We start from the raw sequence: 17,018 nt of genomic DNA, 5'->3' as shown, positions 1-17,018 counted from the left end.
TATAAAATACATGATATATAATCTATATTATATATAATAACATATATTATAATTATTATAATATATATTTAATATAGAATATAGAATACATATATTACATAATAATATATAATTATATATATTATATAGGTTACATGTATATTACATAATACATATATTATATAATGTATCATATATATTTTTATACAATATATATCATATATTGTAATCTATTACACATTATATATTGTATTAATATATATTATACATTATAAATTATATACAGTATATATAATATACATAATATATATCATATACATAGTATATCATATATTATATTAAATCTATTGTATTATTATGATAATATATAATGTATAATATATATTATGTATATTATGTAATATATTTTATAATATATAATGTGTATGTTATATGCATAATATATATCATATATAATATTACATATAATATATAATGTATTATATTACATTTTATGTATATAATTATATACATAATATATAATACTTGATATATATTATATATATTATACATTATATATGATACATTAAATGTGATTAATTATACATTATACATTATATATGATATATAATTATACATTATATATGATGTGTAATATCATATATTATATTTTATATATATTATATATAATTTATATATAATGTATAATTATATATAATTATACATTATATATGATGTATAATATTATATATTATATTTTATGTATATAATTATATACATAATACATAATACTTGATATATATTATATATATTATACATTATATATGATACATTAAATATGATTAATTATACATTATACATTATATATGATATATAATTATACATTATATATGATATATAAGAAGAAGACATGTAAGAAGAAGACATGTCACATGTAGCTCTTGGCCACACTTTCCTGTCATTATTGCCCTTCACTTTCATCCTGGGAAACTAGAGCAATTGTAATAAAAGTAAGTAAAATGTATTGAGCCCATGGGATGCAGTGCATCTAAATTAACTATTAATCTTAACAGATACTATGAAAGTAGATATATTCCTCATTTTACAGATGAGGAAACTCAAAACAAAGAGGTAAAGGGCAGTTAAGGTGGTGGAACAACAGTTCCACATAGCAACCTGGCCTTAGACTCTGGGCTGGTAACCACCATACCTCACTGCCTTTTAACTGAAACTAGACTTTACTTTTTTTTTTTGCCTTGGCTTAGCCAAGGGAGTATGCTGTTTAGCATGACATAAGATACCTAACTCACCTCAACCTCACATAACCTTATGAACTTTACAAATCCCATCTTTGAATAACCCTTATTAACCATACATCATGGCACATTTTCATTAAACATGCAAATTCCCTTAATCCAACAGGTCAGAATATTCACATTCATCTTTTTTTCCTTTATTACACTTTTCCATAGTTTCTTAATCATTTTAAGGAGCATTCAACATACCAGTTAAGGAATTTGGAAGCATGTCAAGACAGGGTCCTGGTGCTTTCCCTTCCCTCATTTGACCATTCATGCTGACACAACTGTTTCAAGTCACAAACCACAAGCTCCAGTGATTATTGCTTCTCCACAGGAAACTGGTCTTTGCTGCACAGAGCATTCTTTATTATATCATTTCTGCTTCCAGAGTCTGGGATCTTGTTCGTATTTTTATAAAAGCACAAGTTTCCCAAACTTTGTTTAACAGAACACTATTTCAGCAAGATTATAGGAAGGGTTCCATGAAAAACAGGATTCTACAGCTGTGGTTGGGTGAATAATGGCCTTCCAAAGATGACCACATCCTAATCCCTGGAATCTATGAATATGTTACCTTACGTGGCTAAGGGGATTTTACACATGTGATCAAGAGGTTATTCTGGATAATTTGAATGAGCTCAATGTAATAATAAGGGTTCATGTAAAGAGAGACAGGAGGACCAGAGTCTGAGATGTGACAATGGAAGCAGAGGGACAGAGAGAAAGATTGGGAGGTTCTACTTTGCTGGCTTTGAAGATGGAGGGTAAGGCCATGAGCCAAGGAATGCAGGTGGCCTCTAGAAGCTAGAAAAGGCAACAAATGGATTTTTCTCTAGAGCCTCCAGAAGGAATACAGCCCTCCTGGCACATTCTGGACTCCAGAACTGTAAAAGGATAGCTTTGTATTGTTCTAAGCCATTAGGTTTTGTTAATTGATTACAGCACCAATAGGAAACTAATACAATGACCAAATAAGTTTGGGAAATGTTACATGCTTTCTTCTCTTTTAGGAAATTCACAGTGTATATTAATGCAAAATGTCAATGATAAATACTGAAACGTGTAGTACAATTATAATAATTTTCTCTTAGAAAAAGTAACCTTCATGGACAGCGGGCTGTGTGAATAACCTTAATTACTTAGCTAGATTTTTATTTTTAATTAGTAACCTGGTCCAAGCCCAATAAATCCAAGGTATTGTTGACTAGTTCTACCAGATGGGCTGAGTTGTGAGCAAGCACCTTGAGCATTGTGCTGGGAGGATACAGACATACAGTGTGGCCCTTCCACTCATCTGAAGCATTTTAGTCATTGTATATTCTCTGTATTTTCTGCTCGTATAAAATGGTAGCCCCTTAGATATAGTCTTATTGCTTGCTTGTATTATTATTCACTTTGGATGGATGATGCTTTGTAGATGTTTTTTTTTATGCTAAAAAGCCTGAGCATTTATTTTTCATTTCATGATGGCAGGAGTTTGAAATAAAAATGTATTTTAAAAAAATTCTGTATTATGAATTATGCTCTGAGATATGTTTTATAATAAACACTACAATTTGTATTTTAGGAAAAAAGATGTTTTGATATATCAATTATTAGGAAGTTTGAGCTTTCTTAACCACCTTTTAAAGCATTACCAATGTAATTTAAATGACTTTATTATTTTTTGCATTGGTTTGGCACACATTAATTGGAGAGGAAGCCAATATAAAGGTCAGGTGCTTTTTTATTCTTGGAATCAATTTCTGGCTAGATTTATAGTTTTGTTTTAGAAAATGACCTTTCTTGAGTTATTAAAATACATTCTTTTCCTTGTTTGTTGTGGGTTTCCCTCAGATGACATGCTATAATTAAATTTGTTTCTTTGGCATTCCAAATAGTTCTCACTTTGGAGTATCTCATTATAGAACTGGAGATACCACAAAAAAAAGGGAACATAAATAATCCAAGACAAATACAAACTCATCTTATTTATTAAAAAAAAATATTAACTTTCTATTTTAAGCCAGATACATAACAAGGAGCGCTGATGATTTACAAATATTTTCCCTGCTTTCAAGATGCTTACAATATTATTTTTTAAACATTCTAGTTTTCTTAGCCTTCCTTGACTTACATAAATACCTCAGGGATTTGTGTTAACTAAAAGGATGACATTTCTGACTGTAAGGGATTTTTCACCATTAAAAACAGTCACTGAGGTGCACCATGGAGTTTTTGGTTTTAGAGTTCTTCGGATGCCTGAGAGATTCTCTTGACAGAGGCCAAGGTTCTAATGCCTTCTTTAGTGATATTAGCTCTGCATTGGGGGAAATATCACTTTGTTGTTTCCTCATATGAAAAATAGAGACACTAGTACCTGTCTGACCATCTTATGGATTTGTGACTACCAAAAGAGACGCAATTTATGGTAAGCCTTGACTATTGTGGATAGTCTGTCTCAGGAGATGACTTGGATGACAGATGGACCAATTTCTCGGTAGCAGTAATTCTTAAAGTGTGGTCACTGGACCAGCAACATTCACTTTACCTGGGAACTTGTTACATATGCAAATTATCTGGCTCCACCCAAGACCTGCTGAATCAGAATCACTGTGCTTTAAGGAATCCTCCTAGTGATTCTGACGTAAGCTAGAATCGGGGAAGCACGGTTCTAATAGATTGTTAAATGCACCGAGCTCTGCTCCGAGCCCAAAGAGGGCTCTTTTAATGATTCTCGACCCAGATATGTCCATCAGGGGACTCGGTCTTCAAACTTAACTACTGATATATTTCACCTGCCCAAAAGTCCACATTTTCATTTCTGACGCTCAGGAGAGTTAGTAGCTGTTTTTAGTATTTCAAATGAGAAAAAAAAAAAAAGTATTTAATTCTCAGTAGACTCTATTGTATAATAATACTTTGGCTATGTTTTAATGTTCTATATTTTTGCTAAAATATCATAACATTATTTTAGAGGGGGATAGCTTTATGGATTTTACTGCATATATGATTAAAGACACCATGTATTGTACTATTCTGCCACTGTTTTATGTATAGTGTCTTATTTAGTCACTGTTATTATTCCACTTTACATGTGGCTCAGATAAATCATCTAGCCATTATATAGTGTAGGCAGAACTCAAAGATGGAGCCGTTTAATTCCAAGACATGAGGTTTTACCATTATGTCATACTGCCTCCCAAACAGAATCACTTGTGGAGCTTCTCCTAGTATCCCAAACAGATCTTACATTTTCATCTTACATTCTGAGCCCAAAGTTTAAATGTCTTAATTTTCTAAACAAAAGTTCAAGACAATTTCTCTGACGAAGAATTTCATAGGTGAATTCAGAATAGATACTTTTTATGATAATAGAACTAGAAATTCGAGTAACAAGGACTTCCCAATTCTTGTACAGGCAAATATAACTCTTGTAAAATCTTTATAAGAAAGTAAAAATTAAAAAAAAGATAACCTCAGACTAAACACATTTACAAGTAAATGTGCAAAAGTCCAAATTTAAAGATAGCAACTAGGAATCAAATTATTGTAAATGAATATTCTGCCATAATCAAGTGGGATTTTCTCCAGGAATTCAGATATAGTACAATGCCAATGAATCTTTTAAAATAATTATTCTTTTTAACAGTACACAGAAAATAAAACATATACTCTCAATATAGAATGGACCGGTATTTGATAAAATTCAACGTCTATTCCTGGTTTGAAGAAATTTGTAAAAGAGTAATTGCAAAATAAAAAATACTTATCCTGTCAAATCAATAACCAACTCCATGCTTAAAGGTAACCAATAGGAATTTTCTCTCAGATAAGACACATGTATAAACATCAACAGTTTAACAATGCATACAGCCTGACTCTGTAATTGCATTATAGGAATTTTTTAGGGAATTATTCTGTAAAGCTGTACATATGAGATACAGTTTATGATGGTGAACATAAGATAATTACTAAAGTTTCTAAGGTTGGAATTGGTGCGATCAATCATGATTCATCCTAACAGACAAGTGTTATACAGCCATTAAAAGTGATGATTGAGGGCTCCAGTTAAAGCTGCTAAGTTGAACACACACTTATCTTTTCCACTTTATGGAATGCTATTGAAATGACAGTACAGAAATAAAGCAAACTTTATAAACACAAGTGCAAAGAGAGTGGGAGATGAAAAATATATGGAAAGGAGATTTCAATGATTTTTTGAATGAGCGAAAATGGATGGAAGAATGATAACTATCTTGATATAGTGCAGTGAGGTATAAGCTACTATACCTGCAGAGACTCCTCTGTTAAGTAGTGAGCATGCTTACCTGGCAGAACCCTGAGAAGCACCAGGAGCCACAGAACTTCAGCGTGTATTTGGAGCTGAGGGATGATTTGAACATTTGCATGCAGAGTGATTAGACATCTATTCTTCCTCTTAACCTGCCTCATACCACCTCCCTGGGCCACTTTCAGATAGCAGATTCAGAAAAGCACCTTTCTAGAGAAATTTTTTGAGACAAGCTCTGGACTCAATGGTACCAAAAAAAAAAAAAACAGGGTAGAAGTGAGGGACCGGGAGATACAGGGGGATTTAGTGAAAATTTGTAGAGTGAACTTTTGGGCAGTTTACTCCTTAGATACCAGTGTGCAGGCACAGGCCCGTCACACTGAAGGGCATCCTCTCTGATCCATCCTAGAGAATAAACATCTAGATGCTTATGTTTGTGAGTCACCGATGAAAACGTGGTCACCACCCTATTACTCTTCTTTGATACATTCAAGTCAACAAGTCCTGCAGAGGCACGAAGACCATCCATTCTTATACATGTTTCACTTTTAAATGTAAACAGTTGTTTTAAGGATTGAGAAACATTTGAGGGAGAGTTTTCAACCTGAAGAAGAGAGACCAAAAGAAGCAATTGTAAAAGAAATCCTGAAAAACCAGAGACAGGGCAGGAAAAAGAAAAAACACTGAAAACAAAAAAACAAAAATAAAACCCAAAAAACTATTATCATCTTTATGGGGACAAGAATACATTTATAAAAACAGAAGGAGATTCTATAGAAAAGATACTTACTAACAACAAAATAATAAGATTTGGAAATTAAAATGCAGGAGCCAGAATTAAATAGTCCAAAGAAGAGTTGAAATATAATTCCAGAAATCTCCCAGGAAGAAGAAAAAGAAAAGACGCAACATAGGAAAGAAAATAATAAAGGATGATTGGATGTATGACTGATAGACATTACAAAGAAGGAAGTTAAAAGAAAACGGAGGGCAAGAAATTATCAGTGAAATACCATAACAAAAACGTCCAGATCTAAGGTACATATATCTCTGAATTGAAAGAACCCAACGAAAGTCCACCTTGGTGAATTAATAAAGATACACCCTAAGACGTATCAGAAGAAATTTCAGAATTTTGAGTGCAAAATTGGCTATATAATTTGTGGGGCTTAATGCAAAACAAAAATGAAGATCCCTTGTTCAAAAAGCAGGAAAAAAAAAAGTGTCATTAAAGTTTCTAAAATATCAAACACTTTCCTTCTTTCTGCAATATCTCTTTCTCAACCCATCATGGTGGTTTTTTTTTTATTTGCTATTTAGCGGCGTACTTACTTGAGTGTGGTAATGCTAACAGCGTGAGTGCAGACCCTCACAGGTGCCTAGGGGCTCCCACTGTGTAATTGGACAGGTTCCCTCTACTGCAAACTACCAAGGATGTGCTATGCTCCAGCCAGGGATGGTCAAGTCAAGCCAGGCAACTCTCTGTCCCATGGCACTGCCACCCCAACACAGAAAGAAGGGCAAACCCCAAGTACTGCCAACTCTGCCTTGGGATGGGCTTGGTACCTGAACACCTAACATGTATGTCCCTGTGCTGCACGCAGGCCCAGGTGGGATTGGAGGGCAGCAACTGTGACAGGGTAAGAGGGGGAAGCCAGGTATGGCCTGGTGTGCCAGAGACCTGGGAAGTGGGCGGCTGAGAATCTATCCCAGGAAAGCACAGAGGTGGCAGGAGAAATACCTATGTGTGGGCACCTGATGCCTGTCCCATTGCCCCATCAACCTTCAGCTATAAGGCACAACTAAAAGCAATTATTCTGAATTTCAAGACATTAAACCAAGGCAGAACATGGGGCCCTGTGTGACTGTCCCTGGCTACCACCTGGCTAAGGCAGCCTGTGTGTAAGATCCTAAAAGCTTCCATGAGCCACATATAAAAGACTAGGAATCAGATTAACATTTGACTTCAAAAATGGTAATAGGTGCTAAAAGGAAAAGAGCAATGCCTTCAACTTTCTCAGTGAAAATCATTTTAATTTAGAATTTAATCATTGACCAAATTATTGAGTATAAATGTAGAATGAAAAATTGTAAAATATGAAAGATTCAAAGTTTTTTTTTTTCTTTTTCACCTTTTTTAGAAAGCTTGGAGGATATGCTTCAGCAGTACCAAGAGGTAAGCCAGGGAAGAGAACGAAATGGAACTAGAAAACAGAAATTCCAATGAAAGAAAGAAGTAAAAGGCAGTCCAAGGGTGACAATCTTATCAGACTGCAGAGCAACTGGCCCACATTGTTGCAGGAGGTTCCAGTAAGAAATGCTCTGAAAATAAGACTAGGTATCATGCCAGGTAAAGCATCTTTGCCTTTGTGATTTGTTAGGTATTTCTTCAATAATTTGTAAAAATTGTTACCCTTTATTATTTAGGAGAGTCTAATTTCCCATGTAAAAATGATCCACCTCCTTTTACTATAGAATTTTTGCTGGCTGCATTTCCTAGCCTCTTTGCCGCAGATCCCTTTGCTTCTAGGTGGGGTTTGGGGCCCACAAAAATGACACATCACTTTTGGGTCAAGATGATTAAAATGCAGGTATGCTTTCTCTACCCTTTCTTTTTCCCTTCTTGCCTGAATATAGAGGTCTCTCCAGTACAAGAGCGAAGAGGAAGTTATTATAAGGAAGAAATGATTACATTTGGGAAAGATATCTGTTAACCAATAACCAGCTTGTTAAATGAAAGAAACATAAACTTTTGTTCTATTAAGCCATTACTTTGCTGTTGTTGGTATTGTTATAGCAGCTATCCTAACCAATACCAAATGCAGCTTGGAAGAATTCATGTTGAATTGGATTTGGTCTCTGTCTTCTGTCTGTATAGTCTGATAGGAATGGGAAATGACAAAGCCACAAAAAATGAGTTAGGCCTATTCACCAGACTTAGAAGCTCCCCAAAGAACAACAATTAAGGACACCGTCAAGTGTTTGTATAAATTGGGCTTATGCTTTGGAGGAGTAATTTTCTTAGCTGAGATGTCAGAGGAAAGAATAGGTGGGTAGCCAGTGGCTAGTAGGATCATTTCTGACCCCTGATCCAAGTTCTGATATCAAACACTATCCCGTCTCCCCACAAATAAGAACCAAAGTCCCAGGGGATAGGCCTAGGAATTCAATACAATTTAAATTTGTCACATAAATATTAAATACCACAATGGACCTTTAATATACACAGAGCAAGAGATCATATATATATATATATGGGATTGGGATATATACATATATTTGATAGTAAAAAGAATCAGCCCAGGTAGAAAAGTTTATAAGTATTGGAAGTATACTTTGTGATGCCTCATTGAGAATTTGATAGAAATGTTATTTATGAAAGCTGAGAGTTCTCAGGTGCCAGAGAGGAAGTGAGTGGGCAATAGGAATGGCCCACCTGCCAATGCAATGTCTACATTTAAATGTGATCGTCCTTTAAACTTTGAAATGGAGATATATTGTTGCAAATATTTAAAACGTTGATGGATCCAGCTCTGAGAACTTCCACTCTTGGCCCCAGCCTCTTGGTGACCTTAATTGTCTGACCACTAATGAAGAGATGCTAGCCCAGTTTTATACCAAATTCAGGTTACCATCAAAATCTTAGTCAAATATACATGCACGAACCGTACACTAAAGGTCTGGAGGATTTTTGGTTCACTGCAATAATTGATGCTCTATTGTTCTTGATAAGTTACATTAGGAGATTTTTTTTCATTGTTCCATCTCTCTTTTTTTTTAAATTTTATTTATTTATTTTTATACAGCAGGTTCTTATTAGTTATCTATTTTATACATATTAGTGTATATATGTCAATCCCAAATTGCTCCATCTCTTACTTCAGAAGTATAACCCACTTTATTATAATTTTTTGGTTATCACAACAGCACCTACAACTTACCTTATAGAATTTTATAATTTATTTCTAAATCTAAAAATATATTTTGAATGCTAATTCCATATCCTACAGTATTATACGTCTTACAGTATTATACATGTTGTTGTGTGTGATTTTCCTGTTGGTTCTACTTTTGAAAAATCTCATTGGTTCATCAAATTTTAAATCCTTGACCATTACATTATCAGTACATTACAATATAAAATTAGTCCCCTAAGATTTTAATATTATCATGGACAAATTTTTATTTTATTTTTTTGAAATTTGTCAGTAAGTTAAATATTAAAACAGAGGTATTAAATTTCAAAAGCTAACACCTGAATAATATAAAGGTACTTCTTTTGTATGACTTTTTGGAATAAACTGACACAAGCAATTCAAATATTATAAATAGTAGCATATTTTAGATAAAATATTATTCATAATGTTAATAAATCACTAAATCAATGAGTGTGTCTTAATAATTGAAACACTAGCTTAGCTTTTTTAATTATGGAAAGAGAAGAAAATATCTGAAAATGAAGAGAAAAAAATCTGAGACAAATTTTCAAGACAAAAATTCTGTGAGGAGGAAAATGAAGGTGATAGCTAGGTAATCTAATTTGTCATTCTTTATGAAAATTGTTAGAAATGGGGACAGTAAAATATGTGTTAAAGAACAGATTAATCAGGAATATTTTTTTGTTTTCAGGCAACAGAAATTTAACTTAATCAGCTTAGTCAAGAAGGTAAAATTATTTACTCACCTAATTAGCCCTTGAGAAAGGCAGAGATGTAACTAGGATTCAGGAAAGCTAGACCAACAATTCCAACCTTGATTAAGCTCCCTTTCCCATCTTGCCTATCAGTGTATCCCTCTTTATATGACCTGTGTTCTCCCAGATGAGTTCCTTGCATGAAGATAGAACAAGGGCTGCTCTTTGTTGTGGTGTGCGCACTTCTCATTGTGGTGGCTTCTCTTGTTGCAGAGCACGGGCTCTAGGCACGTGGGCTTCAGTAGTTGTGACACACGGTCTCAGTAGTTGTGGCTTGTGGGCTCTAGAGCGCAGGCTCAGTTGTGGCTCATGGGCTTAGTTGCCCGCGGCATGTGGGATCTTCCCAGACCAGGGCTCGAACACGTGTCGCCTGCATTGGTAGGCAGATTCTTAACCACTGTGCCACCAGGAAAGCCCCCAAAATGTGAGAATTTTTATACCTTATCATTTGGACATATGTATATTTTATTTCAGAAAAAAATAGTCACAATAGGTAGACTTTTTTGAGAAAAGGAGCAACGTTGATGTTAAACGAAAAAACTAAGAAACAATCTGACGTTTAAAGCAAACTCTACAGAATAATTATGAAATCTCATTTGAATAACTTCTAATGTTCAGTAAATAAAAGACTATTTCAAATTCCTACTGACATTTTATTTCTTTGATCAAACATGTCTTCAAAATATTCCCTTATATACATTCTATATATTGCCAAATGGAAACTTGTGCCCACAAACTTTTCATCTTTACTTTCCATAGTCGTCATATGAATACATCACTATACACTGTTGAGATAAACAGGGACAAGAAAAAATACACAAAAGCTTAACACAAACTGGAAGAAGCTGGATTTTGTAGACTATGGAGGCCAAGATTAGATAATACTCTAGGAGTCCTTGAGAATGCAGTACTGGGTCATTGAGAGTGTTTAAAACTATCTGATGATTTTATCTTTATTCTACATTAATGAGCACCAAATTGTGAATTGCATTGATGTTCATGCTACCTAGGCCATCACTGTCCTATTTAGAATTGGTTCTTAGCTCTGTGCTTTGAAAAGTCTCACAAAAGTGGAGCAATTCTCTGAACATGCTTCCATGAGGCATGGCTTCACTTGGAAAGGTTGGTGATAAAGTACCTGGAAATTTTAATATGAGCTACACATACCTGATGGCAGTAAATTGAGCATATGGGTGTGATTCAGACAATTGTGCCACTTAGGTTGGGTGAGTAATTGATGTGAAGTCAGTTTTCCTGTGATTTGACTGAATGTTCATGAAGCTTTGGTGAATGCAGACCAGGCATCTTTCAGTGTAAAGACATATTAAATGTGGTCCTTTTAAAATTTTTAATAAAATTTGTGTATATTTAAGTAGTACAACATGGTGTTTTGATATATATATATATACACATAGAGAAATGATTATTACTGTCAGGCTAATTGACATATACATCTCCTCACATATTTACCACTCTTTTGTGTGTCATGAGAACACCTAAAATTTACTCTGCAAATTGTCAGTGTACGGTGCAGCATTATTAACTACAGTCATCATGCTGCACATTCGATCTCTAGACTTATTCATCCTACATAACTGCAACTTTGTACCCTTTGACCAGCATGTGGTTCTGAGAGCTCTCGCTCAGAGTGTGGTACACAGGTCTGATAATGGTGAAGGTTTATTTAGTGATATTACCCCAAGGTAGTACCTTGATTTGTCATGTCATGGTTTATGGGGTTGTAGCCATTGCACTAAGAAGAAAAATTTCAAACTTCTCTCTGATAAAAATGTCCTAGAGGATTTCTAAGTCCGAAGAACTACAGAAGACACACCAGAAAATAACACGTTATAAAGCTGGTGACTGGACTCTGTGACTTGCCTCTCAGAATATGGTAGGACCTTATGTGACAAGCTGTGTCACTCAATTAAACTCCAGAATGGGAAAGCCACTGGGGAAATTTTTCATTGTACTTTGCCAGTCAAGTTTCCCCACCCCCGCTTTCTCATTTGTTTCAGTTAAGAATTTGTAAATCAAAGTGTGACATATTTCCTGGAAGGTGAATTTTCCGCATTTCTGAGCTTAAAGCCAATAGAAAGCTGACAGTAGTAACTTAAAGATAATTCAACCCTTTATGTCAGTGACTATTCAGACATTAGAATCACATAATAGATAAAATACTTTGAAGAAAACTTTTTTTTTTTGGTGAGAATAGTGGCCCCATAAAGAATCCTCATTTATAACTGGCGTCTCAGATCTTGTGATTTTAAAAATGTCACACATCCAATTTTTAAATCAATCAGATTTACAGTTGTTGCAACAGCAGGACTAGATTTTTCTGGCGTAATACTGTTTATCAAGTTATTGTTCCATATCTTTATAGAGATTAGTAGATTAGGTGACTTTAACATTTCTTTAGGTATGTATGAAGGCACGTTTAATCATGTTACATCTATTTTGGGGAGGCAATTTTACATTTAAATCCATTTTGTACAATGTACAGATTTTTACATTGGATTACATAGGCTTTGAGAAGTCTGTAACCCAATACCAACCTTAATCCTTAGGCAACATTATGCTAAATATACACGCAATTTCTTGAAATTATTGATACTTCAATGTATTGAAAGTGTTCATAAAAATAATTTGTGACTAGTCACAAGGGCTCAGAAAATATTTCTTTGAGCATACATATATTTTCACATTAAAAGGGACCTATATGTGTAGTGAACCTTTAAAAAAGGAAGAGGGGGCTGCATTGGTTATATAGCAAAGAGGTGGGTACCAGCTAAATATGTCAGTTAGTCCACTGTGGGTTCTGCCTAGGCTGAGCAAAACCACAGAGCAAATACTTAAAGGTTATTAATTTCTAAAACTGTTTAGAAAACATTTGGGCAATAAAACTAATAAATAACAACTTCTCAAACTATAAATTATAAGGACTTCCATTTCTGGCTACATCAGAGCAGCTTGCATCAGATCAATAGTGCACTGAAACAACAAGAAAAGCCAGACTGAAAAATAAAACAAAAAGAGAAAACTAGGACCTGAGAGGCCAAGGCCATGGGAGAAGAGATGACAACTTTTCCACTGTGTTTTCCTCTCAGTGTGTTTCTGAAGTATGCCAGAGGAGCCAAGGAGAAAGCAGAGACTGAGAACTTTTAGAAGTTTCCTGAAACGTTTTCACTGTTCCTGAAATAATGAAAAGTATGGAATAAAAATTCAGCTAGGGACTGCCCTGGTGGCGCAGTGGTTAAGAATCCACCTGCCAATGCAGGGGACATGGATTCGAGCCCTGGTCCGGGAAGATCCCACATGCCACGGAGCAACTAAGCCCATGAGCCACAACTACTGAGCCTGCACTCTAGAGCCCGAGAGCCACAACTACCGAGTCCATGTGCCACAACTACTAAAGCCCATGCACCTAGAGCCCGTGCTCCACAACAAGAGAACCCACCGCAATGAGAAGCCCACGCGCCGCAACGAAGAGTAGCCCCTGCTCTCCGCAACTAGAGAAAGCCCGTGCACAGCAATGAAGACCCAGCGCAAGCAAAAATAAATAAATAAATAAAATTGATTCTTTAAAAAAAAAAAAAGTTAGACCAAAGCCCTGGAAAAGAGGGAACCACAGAGAAGTGAACCCAACATTCTGTACGAATTTGCTAAATCCTCTGCTGTGCTGATGTTAAAAATGAGACGTAGTTGCTAAGAAGCTAAAAGGCTAAGCAGAAATGCCAGCACTGCCATGGAACTGGGAGACCTGGCTTGGAGTCCAGGTATGGGAAGCAGCCCACCACATACACCCAAGCCAGGAGACAAAGGAAGAGAAGAAACGTGACACTCGCTGCAGTTAGGAGTCACTCTCAAGTGGTCACTTCCAACCTCAATCCTTCCGCTGGTGTTTATTTTCAGTCTTCTGGGAGTTGCCTTTTGTAGTCCATCCAGATTTTTAAATTGTAATCAATGGGTAGGTAGAGTGTAGTTGGCTTACACCATCTTAGCAACGATTAGAAACTTAGATACTTTATTTTCAAAATACAAACATCCATCAGAGGGTCACTGCCCTTAAATATGGTATTATGGGTGAACAGTTGAGTGTGAAACTTCTGCACGAGAAAGCTCCCTCCCCCAGTAAATCTAAAGTTTCAGATTAAAATTAATTTCTTTTTTTATTTATTTAATACAGAGAATTTAAATATCAGTTGGATTTTGGGGATCTCAGTGATATTTCAGTCTGGAGGTCAGTACAAAATAGCTTTTTATTCTAATTCTAATTTCTCTATTATTCTGACAAAAGTGATTTTGATAAAATAATTTTGAAAATTGAAATAACAGCACCAAATATGTCAACCAGATATCCTTTAAGCTTTCAACAAACCTTGTATTTTATGCATGATGTATTATTCTAATGCAAAGGTAGAATTAGGTTAAAAAGTATCAATTGTACTTACAGGAAAGGGTAAAATGAGCCCCATCAGGGCTCTTTAATCCCTGATTCCAAGTTCTCATTGCAATGACCAACAGAAGACACAGATTAAAGATAACCCACATCATTTCTGGTGATGATGGAGTAATATCTCCCATATACTAAAACTCTGGGAATTTGTACTTGAGAGAGTATGGATAACAGAGACACACTGAATCAACTTGCAACTCTCCCTCCAAATAGACATCATTATTACCAGACAGTACCAGTGGGAGAAACCCTACAAGAACCTCAGTGATTCCTGAAAATTTTGTGAGGAAACATTGAGCAAGAGGGCAGAGAGTGGAAAGATGGAAATATATAAATATAGTTAAATGGAAAAAACCCTCCCACTTATGAATAACATCAAGATATGAACCTGTATATCCAAAGAGTCCCCTGACTATAGAAGAAGTTAATGGAATGAAACTGACTTCAAAATATTTTCCCTTGAAGTGTCTGCATGTTACTTATAAAGGATTAAGCCTAAGCAACAAAACAGGAAAATCAGACTGGCCCCAGACTTCTTAGTACTAAAAATCTGAGGATAATGGTGCAACTTCTTCAGAATCTTAAGGGGAAAAGAAAATGTGTGACCTTGGCTTTCCATATAAAGCTAAGTTGCCCTTCGCTCTGAAGGCAGTAGACATATATTCTCAGATAAGGAAGGAATCACAACATATACCAACCCCCAATAAAAATTATTGTAAAATATTAATTGGTTTCTAAGTTATAGAGGTAAGTTTTAATTTGTCTTCAATCTTTAATCAGGGTTTTAGTGCAGTGGTTGAACACATCAAACATGAAAATATTTTCTTACGCAAGTGAAATTTATAGAGTTGATAAAGTTTGTTTTTCAGTAATTTTTGAATATCCAAACTCACATTTTTTGGTCCCCCAAATTATATCTTTGTTATGGCTGACTCTGCAATGCAGTAAATAAGTATTGTTTCTAGTTCATATCTACCATGGCAGGTTTAATGCATCTCCTGAATAAGATTTATTGTTAAGTGCTGACTTAAAAATGACTATGTCAGGGAATTAACAGGTGCATTAGCATTTTGATGTGGAAATCATTTCTGTTCTTTGTTTCCACCCATTGTTCCCAAGTGATTATTCTGTCACACTGAGGAGAGTTTTCCTGAGAAAAAAAAACAAAAGCCTTCTGACTGGGTCAGGTTTGCATTAAACCTTGTCATTACATCCCTTCAAGCTGAGTAGAGAGAAAACAATTTCTGTGTGTGGGGAGATGGTGTCAGGAGAGAAGAGTGTTCACAGAGAGAACATTCATTGTTAATTCTGGTACAGCAGCCCAGATGGGGAATGTCCCACATAGAGACGCTTCTGGTCTTTGTCTAAACACAGAATGATTTTATTATTTTCTGTGTCTGCTCCCTCTTTCTGTGGAAAGAGAGAGAATGGAGAAAGGAAAGAAAATTGAGCTTATTTTTTCATTTTCAGCAAATCCCAAATACATACTTGAAGGAAAACTGGAAAAGTTATTGTCAACTTATATATAACCACTCTCCTTCACAGTACTTAGATCAGAGAAGGTATGGCTGCTTTGGCCATGAATATTTTAAAGTTTCAGGGAAACTCAAGCAGAGGCAGTCTTACCTGGCACGCAAGCAACAGTATCTGAAGGACAAAAATTGCATCATCTTTTCCTGTGCATGTGTGTTTATGAATTATTTCTAATTACTTCAACAGTATGGAATATTTCATCTTTTATGGTTCCCACAGTGAAAGGTAACCATAAATTGTATCCTACAATACCCGTAGGATATTTTCTTCAACCTTTTTCACTGCAATGGCATTTTATAAGTTGTAAACATCATTCACATTAAGTAACTCTTCAATGTATTAAGTTCCCAAAAGTCTAACATGAATTTAGAAAAGTACAGCAATTTTACTACAAAGAAATATAACTAAATATGTCATTTGGTATTCTATTTAGTGGAATATGGTTTAAAGGTTGAATAAGAACAATTGTTTCACTCAACTGGAAGTTGGGACACCACAGTGCCATTTTGGGCACCTAACACTACTGGACCCTAAAGCCAAAAAGGCTACATTGGCTAGGGTGATTGACTTTCATTATTAATCATTATGATTGCTGAGGCAGGAAAACATGTCTAGATCTCATGGAATTCTTGACGTGTCTCGTAATATTACCACATCCAGTGATAAAGTTAGTGGAAGACTCTAGAAACCCAGTATAGACAGGAAGACCAAGATTCAGATCCCTCAGTAAACAAGACCACTCTCAATTTGTTCTCCTTTTTTTGCTGTTTGGCGGCTCCTTTCAGTTTCTTTGTTGGATTCTTT

Source organism: Balaenoptera physalus, assembly GCF_965194825.1.
Source record: "Balaenoptera physalus genome assembly, chromosome: 9".
Taxonomy (NCBI): domain Eukaryota; kingdom Metazoa; phylum Chordata; class Mammalia; order Artiodactyla; family Balaenopteridae; genus Balaenoptera; species Balaenoptera physalus.
Note: the sequence above shows the minus strand (reverse complement) of the source record.